General features: G+C 40.6%; 1 long non-coding RNA gene across 1 annotated transcript; it reads right to left on the reverse strand.

Annotated features, from left to right (window-relative positions):
• Window positions 1-13,443: 13,443 nt before the first annotated feature.
• On the reverse strand, window positions 13,444-18,903 carry LOC144587008 (uncharacterized). The gene is made up of 2 exons (XR_013542133.1): window positions 15,316-18,903; window positions 13,444-14,986 (listed from the first exon to the last, which is right to left on the reverse strand). It is a non-coding gene; the product is annotated as an uncharacterized LOC144587008 (long non-coding RNA).
• Window positions 18,904-22,061: the final 3,158 nt, after the last annotated feature.

The following is a 22,061-nucleotide window of genomic DNA, read 5'->3' on the forward strand; positions in this document are numbered from 1 at the left end:
CATTCATCAAACTATGCTGACATTTTCTAAAGTTAGAGGAGTCTATCACTTTCCAGGCCTATTTTCACTTCATCACTGTTGTGTTCCATTTTCCTAATAACATCAAAGGATAGTCCTGTTGGATATCAGGAGTGTGAAGGAAAGAAAGGGAGTGAGCCGTCCTCCCCAGTCAGAGGAGCAGAAGGAGGAACAGAGTGTGTGGAGGACATATTGGTGGAAGTAGAGGCAGACAATAGGGAGGTACAAAAGCCTAGAGAGGTATGTTTGGCTGATGAGGGAGGGGATGGGCTTGATTTGATTATATGGGAAGATATATCAGAAGACGAAAAGGCGGGAAGTTTTAGAGTGGTGAAGAGCAAGCCGGCTGATAAGAAAGATAGATCAGTACAGACAGAATGGAGCATGGGCCAGGAGAGTTTCCTCAAGCTGCTGAAAGAATTTCCGAACTTGCAAGTAGATGCAAGTAGATGGAGGATTACTGCCGGGACCTCCTGATTTCTTCGCGCATGGGCAAGAGGTAGATCCCTTGGAATGGACTGTGTTGGTTTACTCCCGCAATCAGCATGGGGGGAGGAGGGTGATCTGTTCCAGTCCCTCTTTACTCCAGAGTCAGCGGGAAGGGGACTGTGCGAGACACCCCTGTTGTGGGATGGTTTGCGCAGTCAGAACCACACCGATTTGGCCTATGACAGACCGGGAGCGATTTGGGCCAGCCCCCCAGTAAGAAGATAAGACAAAGAACTAAACACTCGAGTTCGGAGTTATAAGTTGTTACCAGAGTTAAGTTTAATGGATCCTTTTGAGCCAGCTGAGTTGAGTTTTACTAATAAAACCGATTCTGTTAGAAAAGAACAGCCTCCTGTCCTTTTTCCTGCACTATCAACAGAACCGCCCATGGCAGAACCAACCCGTATTCACAAGGAGGAATCCTGCTTTATCAACTTGCTATCAGAACTGTGCTGGATATAAAGGGAAGCAGCATTAGAAGTGCAAAGGCACTTACTGATGAAATTAAAACGAGGTGATATCTTCTTGGTGAGCTGTGTTCCTCTGACATCTACTGGTGTTCTTGCTTCAGAATGTACTCTACAATTTCATATGCTTTTAAGACATTCCTATCAAGCAGTATTCTCACACTTGGCATAAAAAAGTCTCTATTCAGAAATGTATCCTTGATACCTGAAATGTACTGTGTGTGTGTTTAGTCGTTTAGTCGTGTCCGACTCTTCGTGACCCCATGGACCACAGCACGCCAGGCCCTCCTGTCTTCTACTGCCTCCCGGAGTTGTGTCAGGTTCATGTTGGTTGCTTCGCAGACACTGTCCAGCCATCTCATCCTCGGTCGTCCCCTTCTCCTCTTGCCATCACACTTTCCCAACATCAGGGTGTTTTCCAGGGAGTCTTTTCTTCTCATTAGATGGCCAAAGTACTGGAGCCTCAGCTTCAGGATCTGTCCTTCCAGTGAGCACTCAGGGTTGATTTCCTTTAGAACTGATAGGTTTGTTCTCCTTGCAGTCCAGGGGATTCTCAAGAGCCTCCTCCAGCACCACAATTCAAAGGCATCTATTCTTCGGCGGTCTGCTTTCTTTATGGTCCAGCTCTCACTTCCATACATCACGACAGGAAAAACCATAGCTTTGACTATTCGGACTTTTGTTGGCAAGGTGATGTCTCTGCTTTTCAGGATGCTGTCCAGATTTGTCATCGCTTTCCTCCCAAGAAGAAGGCGCCTTTTAATTTCAGGGCTGCTGTCTCCATCTGCAGTGATCATGGAGCCCAGGAAGATAAAATTTGACACTGCCTCCATATCTTCCCCTTCTATTTCCCAGGAGGTGATGGGACCAGTGGCCATGATCTTAGTTTTTTTGATGTTGAGTTTCAGACCGTTTTTTGCACTCTCCTCTTTCACTCTCATTACAAGGTTCTTTAATTCCTCCTCACTTTCTGCCATCAGAGTGGTATCTGCATATCGGAGGTTGTTGATATTTCTTCCGGCAATCTTAATTCCGGCTTGGGATTCCTCCAGTCCAGCCTTCCGCATGATGTATTCTGCATATAAGTTAAATAAGCTGGGGGACAATATACAGCCTTGCCGTACTCCTTTCCCAATTTTGAACCACTCAGTTGTTCCATGACCAGTTCTAACTGTTGCTTCCTGTCCCACATATAGGTTTCTCAGGAGACAGATAAAGTGGTCAGGCACTCCCATTTCTTTAAGAACTTGCCATAGTTTGCTGTGGTCCACACAGTCAAAGGCTTTCGCATAGTCAATGAAGCAGAAGTAGATATTTTTCTGGAACTCTCTGGCTTTCTCCATAATCCAGCGCAAGTTAGCAATTTGGTCTCGAGTTCCTCTGCCTCTTCGGAATCCAGCTTGTACTTCTGGGAGTTCTCGGTCCACATACTGCTGAAGCCTACCTTGTAGGATTTTGAGCATAACCTTGCTAGCGTGCGAAATGAGCGCAATTGTACGGTAGTTGGAGCATTCTTTGGCACTGCCTTTCTTTGGGATTGGAATGTAGACTGATCTGTTCCAATCCTCTGGCCACTGTTGAGTTTTCCAAACTTGCTGGCATATTGAATGTAGCACCTTAACAGCATCATCTTTCAAGATTTTAAATAGTTCAACTGGAATGCCATCACCTCCACTGGCCTTGTTGTTAGCCAGGCTTTCTAAGGCCCACTTGACTTCGCTCTCCAGGATGTCTGGCTCAAGGTCAGCAACTACATTGTCTGGGTTGTCCGGGATATCCAAATCTTTCTGATATAATTCCTCTGTGTATTCTTGCCACCTCTTCTTGACGTCTTCTGCTTCTGTTAGGTCCCTCCCATTTTTGTCTTTTATCATGTTCATCTTTGCGCAAAATGTTCCTCTAATATGTCCAATTTTCCTGAACAGATCTCTGGTCTTTCCTTTTCTGTTATCTTCCTCTATTTCTTTGCATTGTTCATTTAAGAAGGCCCTCTTGTCTCTCCTTGCTATTCTTTGGAAGTCTGAATTCAAGTTTCTGTAACTTTCCCTATCTCCCTTGCATTTTGCTTCCCTTCTCCTCTCTGCTATTTCTAAGGCCTCGTTGGACAGCCACTTTGCTTTCTTGCATTTCCTTTTCTTTGGGATGGTTTTCGTTGCTGCCTCCTGGACAATGTTACGAGCCTCTATCCAAAGTTCTTCAGGCACTCTGTCCACCAAATCTATTTCCTTAAATCTGTTCTTTACTTCCACTGTGTATTCATAAGGGATTTGGTTTAGATTATACCTGAGTGGCCCAGTGGTTTTTCCTAATCTCTTCATTCTAAGCTTGAATTTTGCTATGAGAAGCTGATGATCAGAACCGCAGTCAGCTCCAGGTCTTGTTTTTGCTGACTGTATAGAGCTTCTCCATCTTTGGCTGCAGAGAATATAATCAATCTGATTTCGATATTGCCCATCTGGTGATTTCCATGTATAGAGTCGCCTCTTGTGTTGTTGGAAAAGAGTGTTTGTGATGACCAGCTTATTCTCTTGACAAAATTCTATTAGCCTTTGTCCTGCTTCGTTCTGAACTCCAAGGCCAAACTTCCCTGTTGTTCCTTTTATCTCTTGGCTCCCTACTTTAGCATTCCAGTCCCCTAGAATGAGAAGAACATCTTTCTTTGGTGTCAGTTCTAGAAGGTGTTGTAAATCTTCATAGAATTGTTCAGTTTCAGTCTCCTCAGCAATGCTGGTTGGTGCATAAACTTGGATTATTGTGATGTTGAATGGTCTGCCTTGGATTCTTATTGACATCATTCTATCATTTTTGAGATTGTATCCCATTACAGCTTTTCCCACTCTTTTGTTGACTATGAGGGCTACTCCATTCCTTCTACGGGATTCTTGTCCACAATAGTAGATATGATAATCATCTGAGCTGAATTCGCCCATTCCTGTCCATTTTAGTTCACTGATGCCCAGGATGTCGATGTTTATTCTTGCCATCTCCTGTTTGACCACCTCCAGCTTCCCAATGTTCATAGATCTTACATTCCAGGTTCCTATGCAGTATTTTTCTTTGCAGCATTGGATTTTCCTTTCACTTCCAGGCACGTCCACAGCTGAGCGTCCTTTCGGCTTTGGCCCAACCACTTCATTAGCTCTGGAGCTACTTGTACTTGTCCTCCGCTCTTCCTCAGTAGTATGTTGGACGCCTTCCGACCTGAGGGGCCCATCTTCCAGCGTCATATCTTTTAGCCTTTTGTTTCTGATCATGGGGCGTTCTTGGCAAAGATACTGGAGTGGCTTGCCATTTCCTACTCCAGGTGGATTGCGTTTAGTCGGAACTCTCCACTATGTCCTGTCCGTCTTGGGTGTCCCTGCACGGCATAGCCCATAGCTTCTCTGAGTTACTCAAGCCCCTTCGCCACGACAAGGCAGCAATCCATGAAGAAGGAAATGTACTACCCTCTTTTAAGTAAGACTCATTACATGGATTGTGGATTGTAGCTGTCTCAGTTGGAGGTGCACATCCTTGAAGACGGTCAAGAATTTTATTTAACTGCCACGGGTTGGGAGTTCGATTCCCCGTGCCTCCCAGAAGAGCCAGCCTGTGAGGCCTTGGGCAAGCTGCACAGTCCCAGGAAGCCCCCAGAAGAAAGGAACGGTAAACCACTTCTGTATATCTCTGCCTAGAACACCCTGACCCTAAGCCAGAATTCATTTGGCAACACATGAGGATTATTACTGGTACTTACTAACAGCTTCTGTAACTTTCCACCAAGGGCAGCCGGTAAAGATTAAAGAGACGGTGATTTTACTAGTGTCTGCTGTTTGACTGATGCTTGTTTGCTTTTCTCTAACCTATTACCGTTTCCTAAGGAATGGCACACCTACTGGTGGAGAATGAATTTTATGCCTTCTGTCAGCAGATAAAAATGCATAATGAGATACTCTTATCAGCAAACACTCATCCCTAGCACTTGATTGGAGAAATAGAATTGCATTACCTGGAGGTTAGTGAAGTACCGTAGATTCACACAGGCTCATACTCCGCTTAAACTAAAAGCTTCATCCAGAACAGCATGAATACATGGTATGCACACTGTTCATTTACTGACTCTTTTATGTTATTTTTGTGCCTCTCCCAAGCCTTGGAGAAAGTTGTTTGTTCTGCTAGGGTGTAACCTTTCCAAGGTTGAAAGATGCTGTTTGCTTTTGATCATTCTTGGGTATGAGATTCTCTTTTTTTATTGCTTGTTTTTCATTCATGAAATGCTACTGAATGTTCCAGATTCAGTAGCATGTCATGAAAGTCCTTGTCTTAAAGAATCAAATTTATTCTAAAGTAGATTCCTCCACTTAAATGAATTAGAAAGCTGAAAATGAGGATCTACAGTCCAGCTCTCTGGGAGGTTGTCAGAAACTTAAAGCAACGGAGGGCCACTTACAGCGAGACTTCTTGGACTACAATTCCCAGAATATCCAGCCCACATAAGAGGTGGTGGGAGTCATAATCTAAAACCTAACTATTCTGAGCTCATGGCTGTGGGCCTCCAGATGTTGGACTGCAACTCCTCTTAGCTCTAATGGCATAACCAGTGGCAAGAGGTGATGTGTGTGGTGCTGACAACATCTAAGGGGTCATTGATTATCCAGTCCTGACTTAAAGTAGGTGTGGGCTGCATGTGTCCCACAGGAAAATTCTGGTGGCTCTCTCCCATACCGTACCATGCTTCCTCCCATTAAAAATATTTAAGGCCTAAAATCTGAAGTCAAATTAGGATGCTGTTCCATACTCTGGGGAGGACAATTTGGGCCATCCCAAAGTTGTTGGACTTCAGCTCCCAGCATGCTTCATCACATGCTACATTGGCTAGTGCTGGTGGGAGCTCCAGTCCACTGTATTTAGGAAGGCCATGAGTTGTTCCTCCCCTGAATGGCAATTACTGCCCGCTCTGACTAACGTCACAAAAAGCAATCCCATTAAGCCGGTTTATGTGATGAGTCTGCCAACAAAGATATGAGTAGCACTCCCTACCTGAACAGCTCTCACAAGTGGGGATATTTTGTGGGGACACATAAATAATTTAAATGTACACATGGAGCCATACACATGGAATAGTTTTTATCCCAGAGCTATAATTGCGCTTAATAATGAGCTTAAAGACCACCAGTAGTGAATAGTTAGTTGGACTGTGTTACTTGGCCTGCGGTGTAAATGTTTGTAGTTTTTAGTGGGGACTTTTAGTGGGTGGGGAGTGTTGGGGGATTTTTTAGTGGGTGGGGAGTGTTTGGGGGATTTTATGTGTGTGCATGTGTCTGGTCTCTGGGTGTCTGTGAATTTCATTGTATGGGTATACTGTGTATATACTTACAATGACAATAAATAAATAAATTAAATAAATAAAATCAGTGACAGAAAGCAGCAGTCACTTGAAAGTACTACCGACAAAGGTAAAAAAGTGCAAGAGCAGATTTACATTTGAATATTAAGACAAAAATCAAGACTATGGAAGAATGCCATACATTTAATGTTGATGATGAAACAAAAAAATTGTCAAATATTTTCTGTAACTTGGTTCAATCATCAATCCAAATCGAGACTGCAGCCAAAAAATCAGGAAAAGACTGAGAAGAGTGATCAAGGCTTTCAGATGGTGAACCACACTTACCATTACCTGCATGTGGGGTCTTTCAGATGTATCTTAGACCTCAATAAGACTAAAGGCTGCTTAATTTTAGCAGGATTAGGCCTCTTGGATTCTGAGATATATGAACAAAAATATTGGCATGTGTGGGGGTGTTCATTCTTACTGAAGTGCATTAAGCTATTCATATAAACTAAACTTTAGCCCACTAGATAGTTGAAACCCCCCAATGTCCTGCTCCATATCTGAATCTTTCACCTTTAACAGTACTAAACATGAGAAAAAATATTGTATATCTTGCAACCATATTTAAACTACAGTTCCCCTTATCCCTAGTAATTGGAAATCTTGGTTGGGGCTGATACAAGCCAAAGTGCAACAACATATGGAAGACCAGACTAAATTGAAATTCAGTTCTTCAAAAAAACAACAACAACAACAACAAAAAACTCTCCAGTTTATGAATGTGAGGTATTGTGCTTCTCTATCCAAAATTTGAAACACCAGGAAATGGCCCAGTGTTATGTAGCAATACCATGCCTATGTTGCCAGCAAGATGAAAAAAAAAGATGCTAAACTTAACATAGCAAAGAGCAGTCTAAATGCTGACAACACCAATGCCAGCAGTCAAGATAGTCTACAGCAGTGGTTCTTAACCTTTTTTGAAGGAAACGCCCCCTTGAGGAAGTTATCATCGCCCCCCACCCCGTGGTGATGATTTCTTTCTTTCTTTCTTTCTTTCTTTCTTTCTTTCTTTCTTTCTTTCTTTCTTTCTTTCTTTCTTTATTTATTTATTTATTTATTTATTTATTTAAAGACACTTAAATCCAATGACCCCTGAAAACAAAATTCAATTCCAAGAAAATGAAATGCTCCCCAAAAGTAACATTTAATGATTTAGTTGCAAGCGAATTTTAAGACGCAAAAAGAAATATAAAAAGGGCATAAAAACAAAACGCAATGCAGGAACTAAAAATTTCAAGACGAAAACTCTGAAACTAAATTAAGATTGGAGGAAAATATATATTCATGCACATTGTAAAAAGGCTGCAGCCATCTTCACAGGTTTGGCTTGCTCCAGCGCCCCCTAACGCCCCTCTTCTGCTCCAGCGCCCCCATGCCGCCCCTTTTCGTTCTACCGCCCCCCTGAAAAATGAAATCGCCCCCTGGGGGGCATTATCGCCCATGTTAAGAACCACTGGTCTACAGCACTAGCTCCCAGTCCTTGTTCTTGGACTAAAACTCCTGAAGCCTTCACCACTAGCTGTGCTGCCCAGGATTTCTGGGAGTTGTAGTCTAAGAGCATCTAGGGATCCAAGGTTGTCCTGCATTATCAGGCCATTTCCTGGCATTTCAATTTAAGGATAAAGAAGCACATATCTTACATTCGTTAATGGGTTGTTGTTGTTGAAGAAGTGAATTTTGTGGCTTTTTAAATGGAAATTTAAGTATATATAAACTACACACAAATTCCAACAGCAGTTTCCCTCATCTAGAATTACATAGTGCTTGCAGATCCCAGAAGATGATCACATGATCTGCGCTGTGGTTGCTGGTGGAGAGCAAAAACAAGAACATGTTGGATGTGGTTGAAGTCTATCCGTGCTAAAATATTTTAAGGGGCTATTTTAGACTTAATGAAATGGTGAAGAAAATGTGTCAGTAAGTTCAACACACACAATGGAGAAGCATACACAGCCTTTAACCTCTCAGGGTAAACTAATGTTGCCATGCCCGCTCCATAGAATGCAGACTAGAAAGCTATCCTCCACTTTTCAAATCATTTATTCTATTAGTATGTTGCTTGCATGTTTTCCAAAATATGTCCCTTACATTTTGAAATAAAGGGCGAGGGGCTGGGAGTTAGCAAAGGTCAAAACCATGCTATGTTAAAAAAAGACAGTGAAGAAAGACAGGGGGGAAATAAATTCATTTGAAATTTACAGATACTATGGACCACCAGAAAGGCAAATAAGTGGGTACTCAATTAAGGCATGCCTGAACTGTCATTGGAGCAAAAATGAGTCAACTGAGGATATTCTGTCATGCACATAAAATGAGAATACAGAATGACTGGGGAAAAAAACAATATTGTTGGGAAAAGTGGTAGTGTGGGGTAGTAGGAATATATATATTTGCAATTTTATAACAAGGCACAGAATTCCTTTGCAAGCATGAATCCCAAACAGCCTGTTTGGCCAAGAAGTAATTAAAAGTCGTCCTCCTGATAGCCAGCTAATCTGATTCTGATCAACAAGTTCAAAAGTTCACATTGCCCCAGAGAGCGAACTGATTTTTTTTTTTTTTGTCAGGAGACTGGTTTCAGAAATCTTGAGAGAATGTTTATTGAATGCTCTAAGACAAAACTATGCTCTGTTTTTCTAAGGTATGGGAAAAAATTTTGAATATACCTTACAAAATTGTATGCTAATTTCCTGATGTTACATGGCAAAATACCCCCCCCCTTTCTGGAGGGCTTCACTCCATTATTTTCTTTAAAGCAAACTTATTTTTTGACTCCTTTCTGTAACAGATGTGACTAGAGATGGACATGAACCGTCGAAAAAGTAGTTTATGCTGGTTTGTCCTTTGGCCAAAAAGGTATTTGGTGCTCCCCAGCCATGCCTTCTCTGGTGGGTGCCCCCTCAGAGGCCTGGCTTCCCTGCCCTGCCTCCTCTGGGCACTGCCTCTCAGTGGGTGTCCAACAGAGGAGGCAGAGCTGGGAAGCTCCAACCACCTGTTTGGTCAAAGGATGAACCGGCGAGTTCAGTGCTTAGTGACCATCTCTAGCTGTGACCTTTAGTTGCCCTGCAGTTCTCAATAGGTTTCCTTTCCCCCACCCACTAAGCTACAATGTATTATTTGCTGAAGCCATGCTTCCTGGCAAGCCTCTTCCACACATGCTCAGTTTATAATGAAGTCACTGTTTGAAAGGCCTTTTGAAAGGACTTTTTTGAAAGTCTAATATTTCAACCCCTACATCCTGGATTGTTTCCAACTAAAGAAGAGCAGCTGAAAACAACCATTCTTTTTCAAGAGAAGCAAGACTGGTCTTTTCAATTTATGTGAGCTATTTTAAATCTGGGGTAGTTTGGGGTTGCCTATTTCTGATCAAGGAGTAAAACAGTTTTACTTTTCAAAATTCATAACACGAAAACCCTTTTCCCAGAGGAAGAGTAGACTCTCTGCTACAGTTGTGTCAAATTTGATATTGATTCAAAGCCCATTTAAAAAATTATGAATTTTCGTTTGAACTGTCCTCATTTTTATAATTATACAATGTTGACTTGCTCTGTTGCACTCTTGTGCAGCCATAATTAAAAGCAAAACTCTGGGTTAGACTCTGACCACCTGAATAGTGGATTTTCAAAGATGGCATGTGTAGTTATCTCATTTCAAATCTGTTCATTATTACTAACAAGACAACTGAGATACTATTTACAAGAAATTGATATGTTACATTATGTTAGAATTCTCTGCTAAAGTAAAGCCCTATATAAATAAAATATGTGCTTTTGAAAAGATAATTCAGTTATTATTGTAATTTATGGTCTCCAGAACATTTGAATCTGTGGTTTAGCTTTGGCATTTTATATTATTAAACAATATCTGGGGCTAAAATTCTGCCAGATGAAGCATGTTACCACTGATTTTATTTTAGGTGTTCAGTGTGTGCATCAGACTGATTTCAAATTAGAGTTCAGCATTCTGAACAGCTATTTTAATATTAATGCAGGCAAGCCTCTAAATTGTCTTGAACTACTTTATCTTATTGGCTTATGTTTTTACCGAGGTTGAGAAAGAGAGGGGATGTGAAATTCTAAATTTCAGAAAATATCTTTTGGATTTTTTACAGTAGCATTAGTGTGTATTGGCCATAGCACTTAGTGGTCAAAGATAGCAATCCAAAGATATTCCAAAAAACATTAAATTAGGATACATCCCTTGAGGATGAAGACATGTCCTAGAAACGCTTCCAACAGACAGCGTTTACCTGAACTTATGAGAGGAAATGTGGCATAATCCATCCTGTCAATGCATAAGTGAGTACTCTGTACAATCTGTCCTCACAAAAATGACTCATATATTGTTGACTGAGACAGAGATCAGTGGTTTACAAGAGAGTATAGTTCAATGGCTTTGTTCTGCAAATAACAAGCCACAGGAAAGGCAGCAAAAGACATTATATAATGTATTTAAACATATCATATTGACAGTTTCTCAAATGAACATTGCAAAATTACGCTCATATGGGAAATCAGACTATAGCCTCATGCTGAGAAAACCTGGATTCAGGCTTGTACTGAGATCCTCCACAGGCAGAGGGCTTTCTTCTCTTCAGGCTGATGCTTTTTCTGTATGTGAAAGGGCGCCATGGAGGGATGTGGTCAGTGTGCTCCATCCCCTTATGTGACACATAAATATGCTGAACAACAGTTTAAAGTTTGTGTCTAAAGTGAGAAGTGCAAAAAGTATAGCAGAGTAGAGTGTTATTGTTTAGCATTTGAATCAGTCATCCATGCTGTCCTCCAAGGTATTCTGTTCCATCTTTCCTTCCACACAGTTTCCCATTCCCCCCCCCCTCTCCAGTGGCTGTCATGCTGAGCTCACTCACAATGCCTAGCCATTATTGGGCTGTGTCAGGGGCTCCCATAACAAATATATCGTACTTCTGTAAACTCAGGTGTTTCCCCAAACTTGCTGATACCTCTCCTTGATGCATGGACAGTGCCATTTTGTTTACATAGTGTTGTGTGTGTGGCAAAGATTCCATTGTGTCATTGCACTTGCACATCTCCCCTTGCAAACTTTGTTGGGACACCAGAGAAGGGAGGCATTTGAAACATGTTTGTGTTTTCTCATTGATGGAAGGTTGGGCAAAGCAGCTGTGCTATATTTGAATGTGCACAAGCGCAATTCCTAATGGATTTCCCAAGTGGTTGTTAAATGGGGATTCCTGCAGGGGTTCCTGCTGCATCTCTGCATGTGTAATAGTGTCAACCAGCACAACTTTGCATGTGCACATGGGAACGTTATGTAGGACTTTCACCAGTGTTGCTCATCCTAATTTCTCCCAGGGTTAGGAAATGGGTTTTACTCTGGATCTTACTAGTGTTGCTGTTACTTCTTGGGCATTCCTGAAGCTTGGATTTGCAGCCAGCAATTTAATGTTTTCAGACATTCAGCTATCTCATTAATTAAGCTATTCTTGGCCAACTGCCCTTAGTCCACACTGCATAACAGGGATGTTGGCAAGTCTTTGAGTCTGAGTCCCGAGTCCGAGTCTTTGGTACCAAGTCCCGAGTCCCTGTTAAAAACAAGCTTTTTTCCCCAGGAAAAGGGGAGGGGGTACTGGCTCCAAAATCGCAAGTCAAGTCTGGGCTAATGGGAAAAAATCAAATCAAGTCACTGGTGCAACTTAAATCTAACTTGACAAGTGAGTCCTGCAACTTGAATTCCCACCCCTGTTGCACAGGGGTGAGCTTCCTATTCAGCCAGACTGGCATTGTTAGAAAATAATGTAAAAACATTGTAAAAACATTGTTTTGGATCATGTACTCATAAAAAACAAATATTTCTGAGCATAAAGTAATTCACAGATCCAGCATATACAGGTACTGTCCTTCAGCTATAGACTAGATATAGATTTTTAAAAAATCTTTCCACACTTAAAATCTGTGAACAAAAAAAAAAAAAATAGAAAAGAGGAAACATTTTGGAAAATTGTTGTTTTAAAAAAAACAGCCTTGGAGATGAGTTAGTCTGGAATTTGAACCAATCTGCCTTGAGTGCATATGTTTGTACACAAGTATTGAGATGCAGGTAGTTTGTCTTTTAATTTTTTAAAAAAGTAGCTGCATATATATATATTTCAAGGCACTTTCAAGGCATTTAAATATACTGTCCAATTTAATAAATAAATAAATAAATAGATAGATAGATAGATAGATAGATAGATAGATAGATAGATAGATAGATAGATAGATAGATAGATAGATAAATAAATAAATAAATAAATAAATAAATAAATAAATAAATAAATAAATAAATAAATAAATAAATAGGACGGTATATTTAAATGCCTTGAAAGTATTCAGGATTTGAAGGTTTCCAAAATGCTACATTTGACTAGGTAAAAACATATCTCACTTTGCCTGTTGAACATGCCACCTTTCTTCCAGCACTGGGGTTCAAGGAGGCTTATAAAATAGTCTCTAAAAAAGAAAATTAAAATATAGCAGAATTACAAATGCTAAAATAAGATTACATTATTATTAAAGTTTAAACCCTTAACATATTTAAGAATACTAGCACTAATTATTCTTTAAAAAGAGAACCAGCACATTGAGTAAAATTTGATAATGTGAGACCCTTAAATTCTGAAGACCTGCCTGAATAAAAAGGTCTCACCTGTCACCAAAATTACAGCTGGGCGGGGGCAAACCTGGCCTCTTTTGTCCAACAATTCCAGACCTGGGTGTGGCCACCCCACTGGAAGGGGTGGGTTGCATTGACACCAGAGATTTGTCAAATTAAAATAAAATATTGTACCCAAAGTTCATTTTTGCTATTTTGAAATAATTGATTGCAAGTTCTGAATTCAAAACAGACCCTGGTAACTACTAATGTAGTTCGCAAAAATGCTAATAGTTTCACTTAGCAGTGAAGAAGATAGGCTTAAGCCTAAGTATGAACGGCAGCTATTCTAGTGAAATCAGAGAAGTCTTAAGTATATTTATGTAAAAATGACATTTTAATATGGAGAGCACCTTGTTTGACCTATTGTAATCGCTGCTATTTTCATCCGCTTAAGAGAAGGTTGTTGTTTAGTCATGTCCGACTCTTTGTGACCTCATGGACCAGAGCACGCCAGGCCCTCCTATCTTCCACTGCCTCCCGGAATATATAGGAAAAGGAAACAGCACATAAGTCATGATTATGCAAGGCACCACTGCAAGCAGGAGGTGGCAATCTGCCCGTGAACCCTGGACTCCATGCCTGCCAAATGAAGAGCAGCGTGGATGGCTAGGTGGGAGGACAACTCTTCCATCAGTGAGGTAGGATTGATTTAAACTTCTGGTCCCCACAGTATTTTAGAGAGTGTACACAATGGGGAATACCAGGATTGGCAAGATCATTGTGTGACATTACAGCATGTTTCGGCATGATAAAAACTTTTCATGCAAACGTTACATTACAGTGTTTAATACTGGTTGATTTTTAAGTCTAGGTCTGTGGGAGATGGTCTGCATGATGAGATGACATTGTGATGTGTGAATGTTGGAGTATGATTGCTGAAAAGCGACAATATGAGTATCAGTTGAAAACCATTCTGGGTCAAAGTAAAGTGCTACTGGTGAAAAAGGGACTGCTGATCTAGAAGCAGAAATAGAAATTATAGGCAACCCGTCATTTGGAAAGGAAAATCCCTAAGGGCTAAATGTGTATAAGTGTCTCCAGCGTGCTGTCCTCTGAAAATGCCGGCCACAAAGACTGGCGAAATGTTAGGAAGAACAACCTTCAGAACACTGCCAAAGAGCCTGAAAAACCCACAGCCACCATTAGATCCCAGCTGTGAAAGCCTTCGCGAATAATAGAGGTGCCTCGCTTAGCGATACTATTTTGTTCCAAAAAAATCATCGCTAAGCGAAACATGGTTTCCCATTGAAATGCATTGAAAACTGGACAATCTGTTTCAATAGGAACGAATTGCTATCCTTAAGTGAAAATCGCCATAGGAAACATCGCTAAGCGAAACGCGGTTCCCCAATTGAAATGCATTGAAACCTATTCAATGCATCTCAATGAGAGGAAAAAAATTACAACAAATTAAAAAAGAGTCAGAACAAAGTCAAATTTGGTTAACAAAGGGTTTATTAAGTGCACTGTATGATTTAAAACATTTTAAACAGTAAACTTTAACTTTATAAATAACAGGAAAACATTAAAAAACAGTAAACATGAGGCTGTTTAAACCATCGTTAAGCGAAACAGGGGACCCAAAATTTAATCGCTACGCAAAGCATGGTCCCAACCATCGCTAACTGAAAATCGCCCATAGGGACCATCGCTAAATGAAGCACAAAAACGCTCTGAAAAAGTTGTTGCTAAGCGATTTCATCACTAAACGGAACACCCGTTAAGCAAGGCACCACTGTACATTGTCACAGCATGAGCTGCTCTCTTCCCTCCCCCCCCCAAGCTTTCACAGTTCAGATTTATTTTGTTCTTTGCCTTCGGGACTTAAGCACGAGTCCTTCAAAGTCTGATTCCTTAAGTACTTTTTCCCAAGATCGTCTTTCAAGAGGTTCCAATGAAGAGTTGCTTATAACATACCCTTCTTCATTAAATTCATGCTTGGTGCATCTAGGAGGGGAGTGATCTGAGGAAAAATAAATGGCAAATATGAATGTTAAGATGTAGTCTCAGGGGGAAAAGCTACTTTATAAGTCTTCTCTGTGACTGATTCCGTGTTGTAGAATGTGTTCCCTTGGGAGATTAGGTTATCCCTCTTCCTTTTATTCTTCCACCAACAACTGAAGAACTTTCTCTTCAGGCAGGCTTTTAACTGAGTCCCTCAATGCTAGTTTTAGGGGTTTTTTAAAGCTTGGTTTGTTTTAAAGTTTTTAATGTTTTCTTCAACTGATGTATTTTTTATTATTCTAGATTAATTGCTTTTTAAAGTGTTATTTATTGTGTTTTTAATTTTACCTGTTTTACATTGTGAACTGCCTTGAGACCTCTCGTGGAAAGGCAACCTACAAATGAAACAAAATAAATAAAATAAATAATATTCTTTGTAAAAAATATGACTATTTCCTACCTTGTAAATTCATTCCCAGTCAGATAGGTTACGGGGAGAATAGAGATACTTCTTACACGCAAACATTGCCTTTTCTGTTAAGATTGAGTAATGCTTACTTGTTGTTCCAAAAAAGTGGTGGACAGCCATTTGAGGGAGCTTTTGATAATTTGGAGCCACTTTTATGAGGGTATTTAAAAACAACAACAATTAGAAATAACACCCTATTCTTCAAATTGTGATTAATTGGTTGCAGCTTAATGTTGCTGTTTTTCATTATTTCTGCATCAACTTGAGTAATTTATTCTTCCAATATAAATAGCCCAGGAAATGAACAAGATACAAAAGAATTCTGTCACCTCAGAAAGATGTAGAATGCCGTTTCCCTTGCACCACTATGCAATGAAACAAATTTAACTAAACATCCAAGTACCTGGTGAATCATCAAATTGTTCCTATCAGTTGCTAGAGATAATGTCTGAAGGAATATTTTAGATATATCTCTGCCACTGTTCTCCTGACCACCCTGGCTGCGATCAAAACAACGAAGCTGGATTCTGCTGTGCTCCAGCACCAACAATAAGGGCTTTGCTTCCAGAAATGCAACCCAACAAAATAAATCAGGCAAATTGGAATATCCTTGGCAGGGAACCAGAAGCTGTTCAAGGGTGACAGAATACTGCATGGCTACTGTTACCTGAAAATGTCTTGGGAGAGTTTATTGGGCTTTATATTCTTACTGTCATTGTCTAGGGTGGCAGGTAGGCATTATCCAATGCTTGGAAAAGTGACCTTTTCAGATGATGGCTCCCAGAACTCTTCTCCTCTCCCCCCCCCCCACCCAACAGCTATGGCCAGTAGTCATGCCAGCTGGAAGACTCTGAGGCGCAATGGGTATAGATTGCTGGATGTGCTGAATGCTACAGGAAACAATGAGAGGCTATAGAGAATGTTGTATCACAGAAACCAGGAATTTCCCACAGATGCACAATGTTGGTTCAACTGGCAGGGCATTCCTTTCCTGTCTTATCTGTGGCATAAACACTGCTGCCCTGAAGGAGAACACCAGACATAACCAGCCTAAGTGGTCTGACTGGTTCCTTCATTGCCTTCTGCATGAGGTTTTGTATGGCAGTATGAAAGTGAGAGTAGTAAAGGAAAGTAACAAGAGTAATGGATATCCTAGTATCTATTGTGTAACTAGGCTTTTACCTACATGGATTTTTTAAAAATAACATCTGTTATTATGGCTTTTTAAATCTCAGTTTCCTTGGTCTCACAGATCTGATATACCTGAAGCCAAGCCAGGTTTTTTTTTAAAATTGTGCATAGGTTAATATGCTGGTGAAAGGATTCCTTATGAATGTCTTGTAAATGACTCCTGCTAATGCAGAATGCCACGTTTAAAGAGAAAGCAGATAGAGTACAGATTTTTGAGGAACCAGCATGCAAGATTTAGCATTGGTTTTGGCATAAGTGTCCTGTTTTCCAAGTACAGAGCTGCCTGACCCTGACATTTAGAGGTGAGGGTCACCTTCCATTCAGACCAGGAGTCAAATGTGATTTCTGTAGCATAGCAAAAGACTGTTGGGCAAACTTCTCTTCAGTTGTAGGATTCAAAGGAACCACTGGCAGTCATAGGCTGTTCAGGAAACTGTTTTTTGTGGGTTTTCGTTTATGGACCCAGATGCAAAAGGGATATATGTATGTGAGAAAGAACCATGTGTTGTATTGGGATTTTGATAACCTGTTTCTTCCACTGGCATTCCCATTGTGCATTTTAAAAAGCAAATTCTCTTTTCGGCACGAGGAATTGTTATGAAGAGACTCACAAGGAAGTGATATCCCTTTTCTACCTATGACCTATTTTTGCATAAATACAAATCAACTCGAAGGGAGAAGACGTCTCTCAGCTACAATGATAACCATGATTGGATTGGGGGCTCCACTCCAGAGGCAATTATGTTCTGATTACGACATGAACGAAATATTATGTCACATATCTGGAACACGCCCAGGGTTCCGTTTTTGTTCATGCTTAAGAAATTAAATTCTGCACCAGTGAAGACCCAAGGCATTGCTATGCTTCCCAAGGTGTCTAGGCAGGAAGACACAACTGAGAGCTAGTGCTACTGGAGAGAAAGTGTGATTTTATTGTACACGGTGTCTTTTAACACCAGGGTGTCCAACTCCTTCTCACTCCCAACTGGAACCAAGGTTCAGTGGTTCAGGATGGACAGATAGACAGATTCATTCATTAATTTGTATACCATTCATTTTAAGTCCACATCACATTTCTTCCTTAAGTGCACATAGCAGCTGCCTATCTAATTTTTAATGTATACTGTATCTCAATAGGTTTTTAACTAGTTGCTGCAGAAAGACCTGTATATGCATATTTGCACTTCCTCTGTTTAAAAGCAACCTTGCACTTTCCAGGTGCAAGGTTGCTTTTAAAAGTTATTGCATGATAAAACTTGCTGCATGATAGAATTCTCCAAACACACGTGGTGTTTTGGACTCAGGATGCTAACATTCAAATTTTACTCAACACAAACTCATCCAGTGCCCCAGTAAATCCCACCCTATATTAAATTCAGCTCTCTGGTGGAAACTTAGAAATGGTTTGTGTATAGAAATCTTTTAAGATCTTGACACATATTTTGCAATCTGGATCCTTAAGAAGAATGGATTGTCATACCTCAAAACCTTCCACAACTGTTGAACTATGGTAAATGTAATCTAACGAATCATATGAATGCCTCCCTGTTGAGAAAGACTGTCTTTATGTTTCATTTTTTAAAACTGAACTTTGCTAATAGTATTTAGCAAATCTACACCTAACTTTTTGAATGTTAGTCAACTGACTGAAGTTCATGAGTCGCTTCAGGTTACAATGCTGCACTCTGCAAGGTGAATGTCCTTTCTTGATTAACCTATGAATGCAGTGGTTTAGCTGTGGCCAAACAGGGCCTCTTGCTTCAAATATTGTCCTTGGCTGCAAGGATGTGCAGCTCCTTCTGATTAGGAAAACCAAACAAAGATGAGTCATTGATCAAAAGCTGTATTTCTGATAAGTTTGTTAAGAGGGGATGCCTATATTCTTTTGGACGACATCACATATAATTTGAAATCAGGTTATTCTAGGGGCAGATAATATAATTATTTTTTAATGGCTTAAAATTTAAAACGAAATCTTTTTGAAGACAAATTTTATCTACCTGATCAACACAGGTTGACATAGCAGCCTTTGGAAAACAGAAAACAGTCCCCAGTTTCTTTATTGCATAAATATTGGCTTCAATTCACAGCAAAGATGTGATCAGACACAGCAGCTGTTTCTGGTTAATGCCTTTAAAACTTAACATGTGCATAAATGTGTGGTATAAAATGAACCACATAAACCTGTAGTGCAAGAGTGAGGCATATGAACCCTCTAGAGGTTATCAGACTATGATTCCCATAAGTTCTGGTGAGGGGCAATGGACTTGCAATTCAACTACAACCAGCAGAGATACATTACCAGCCTGTACAGTTTAGCAAACATAAAGTTGAGCAATAGTTTAACTGGAGAGCAGCGGCCCTCTTTGCCCATAAATAAAGTCAAATTGGAAAAGATAATCTGCTTTGTATTTAGGAGCTGTCTGTTGGAATAATAATGATCTTGCATGCACTAACATTGGATATCAGTGAGAGGGGGCCTTTACAGCCTAATATGATTGTGCTTTGATTCTCTCCCTCCCTCCCCCCCCCCCCCACACACACAAGTTCTGTTAAGGTTCTCTTTCATGGCATTGACAAACTGCCATCCATACTGTGTGCAATGAGCCTTAAAGGTCCTTATGACCCCCTGATCTAGTGGCTGAATTACAGATCTGTTTGGGAGCAAGTGTTCAACTTCAACACCTTCCATGTTGAACTCATGCCCCTGGTTCTGTGTGGCCAGAGACACAGTATTTATTGAGCATTTATTTATTTAATAATTATTTATTGAAATACTTATTTTAAAAAATCCATGCATAACCAAAACTGCGCTGCTCAAACCTGTGCAATTCAAATGAGAAGTGCACAGTGTTATGACAAGCCCTCAAAACCATACAGGATAAATATTGCTCCTTAATTATTTCCTCACTTTAGGTGGCAACTGGTAGGTTAGGAATCAAACTGAGATCTGATAAGTTTGGACTGGGCTGAGTCTTGCCATCATAAGAGGAAAGAACAAGTAGCAGAAAGAAGTGAGCCAGCTAACATTTTGTGAGACAGGACTTTGGAGATACTGCTGCTGATAGAAGAAACAAAATGTGGGTTCAGTTTCTCAAGGTCAAGATTACATGGTTGCAAGCTTCATCAGCAACAGGGAGAGGCACTGATAAACACTGGTATGAATTGAGCTTTTGTGAATGCTTCTTTTGTGTGTGTCTTTCAAAGTATACAGAGCAGAAACAAAACATCTTTTGACAAAAAGTTAGAGAAACAAAGCTGAAATTCTTCAGTATCCATTCCTAACAATCTTTCCAGTTGTGCTTACTCTTCTTATTCTCTCTGTTTATAAGGGGGAAAATCTATGTTGTCCTTGTAGAAAATCTGAAGTCAAGGCTGGGTGAAAACTTTTATTAATCCCCTAAAAATTCAGAAACATAGAATTGAAAACTCTGTATGGGTCTTCATCAGCCTGTGGTCCACTTTCAGCACTGTGGTGTCCAGCTTGATGAAAACCCCCACATGGTTGAAAACTCCTTATATTTGCAATTTTGTGTGTGTGTGGTGATTGTTCTGGGAGCAGGGTTTTCATTAAGCATTTTTAAAAATAAAACTAAAGTTATATTTTGCACTACTATTCCCAGAGCTCAGTAAGTGGATGCAACCTGGACTGAATGAATAGGTAAAACAGTGTTTATTAAGAAAACTGGAGGCATATGGCGTTTTGAAGGAAAAAGTCAAGAAAACTCAAAAACATCAGAAGAGTGAGACACAAGAGTAACTATGAAAGCCCTTATATTGTCTAACTCTATGGGGTCCAGCAAAACCAGTATTTGGCCAGGAGATCCCCATGTATTTGGTGGCTGGGGAATATAGCTTCACTTCATTTATCAAGAGCATTATGAGAAGCAGCAATTTGCCCTGTGATTTCTGCCCATTTTAAGCTCTGAAAGGAAGACTTTCTCAGCGTGTACATGGACATGCAAACCAAAGTTCTTTTGGATAGAAATATGCACACGTCAGTGCAGTTGCATCTCTTGGGGCCAAAACAACCATTTTCTATATGTACATTCAAAGATACCTTTGTGACCTAAAGAAATGACTTTGACATGCTCAGTTCAGTGCCACCATTTTCATGCATGTTGTCAATTACATGAGAAAGACAAAGGAGAAATAAAGGAGACATCAGAATTCAATAATTTCAAATGTAACAGATACAGAACACTGTAGATCTCGCCTTTGGTCTTCTTTTCTCCACACAGTTGTTAATAGCTTCCTTAACCAATCTTCTGGAAATCACAACCACTGCTCCTTGACAGAACATATTATTTGCATACCATAGAAGGTTGAGTCTCCCGTTACAAAGCTCTCAGGGTGTGAACACCCTCTGCCTGATGTGTTGGAAAGCCACTGCCTATCAGAGTAGCAGGCAGCAGTGAGCTAGTTGGAGTCTCAGGAAGCTTTACCCATCCAGACTTCATAGTTCATGCATCATAAAGGTAAAGGTTCCCCTTGACATTTTATTCAGTCGTGTTCGACTCTAGGGGGCGGTGCTCATCCCTGTTTCTAAGCCGTAGAGCCAGCGTTTGTCCGAAGACAGTTTCCGTTGTCACGTGGCCAGCGTGGCTATACACGGAATGCTGTTTACCTTCCCACCGAGGTGGTACCTATTTATCTACTCGCATTTACATGCTTTCGAACTGCTAGGTTGGCAAGGAGCTGGGACAAAGCGACGGGAGCTCACTCCGTCGCGTGGATTCGATCTTATGACTGCTGGTCTTCTGACCCTGCAGCACACAAAGGCTTCTGCGGTTTAGCCCACAGCGCCACCACGTCCCTTCGTGCATCACAGCCGCCCAAAAAACAACTTCTGGCATCCAGCAGCCATTTGTCACAAATACAGCAGACACAGGCTCAACAGTTTATGTCCAGTGACCAGCAAATGTCCTCTTTGCAGAAGACAGCCCACTATTTGATAGCTTGCTTGAAGAAGTCCACCCTCTGTCTAAAAGCATCTTCTCTCTAGTTTGATAGAAAGATATAGATATGTAAGGTCTGCAACACTGGATGGGCAGACACATAGCCATCGTCTTCCACACTATGATGAGATGTAGTGCATCTCTATTTGATGCCTAGTAGTTATTTCTAAGTTTGCATCTATCTATAGCAATTAGCACATGCAAACTATGCAAATTTATGTCTTTTTGGGTGATGCAAAAGTGGCCTACAGTGAAACATGGTAATATTGATGCATAAATAATGAATCAGATGAAGATGCAAGGAGCGATACATAATCATTGCTGGATAGCTCAGTAGTTTAGGTAGTGGCTGGGAGTTAAATTGTCCATTGTGCCTCCTTGACAGGAGCTGGACTCCTAGCTCTGCAGTTCTAGGATGATAATGGTGATGTGAACAAGGCTTTGGAAGCTTAAAGCCTAATCAACAGGCCTCTACT

The sequence above is a fragment of the Pogona vitticeps genome, chromosome 2 (genome assembly GCF_051106095.1).
Source record: "Pogona vitticeps strain Pit_001003342236 chromosome 2, PviZW2.1, whole genome shotgun sequence".
Lineage (NCBI taxonomy): Eukaryota > Metazoa > Chordata > Lepidosauria > Squamata > Agamidae > Pogona > Pogona vitticeps.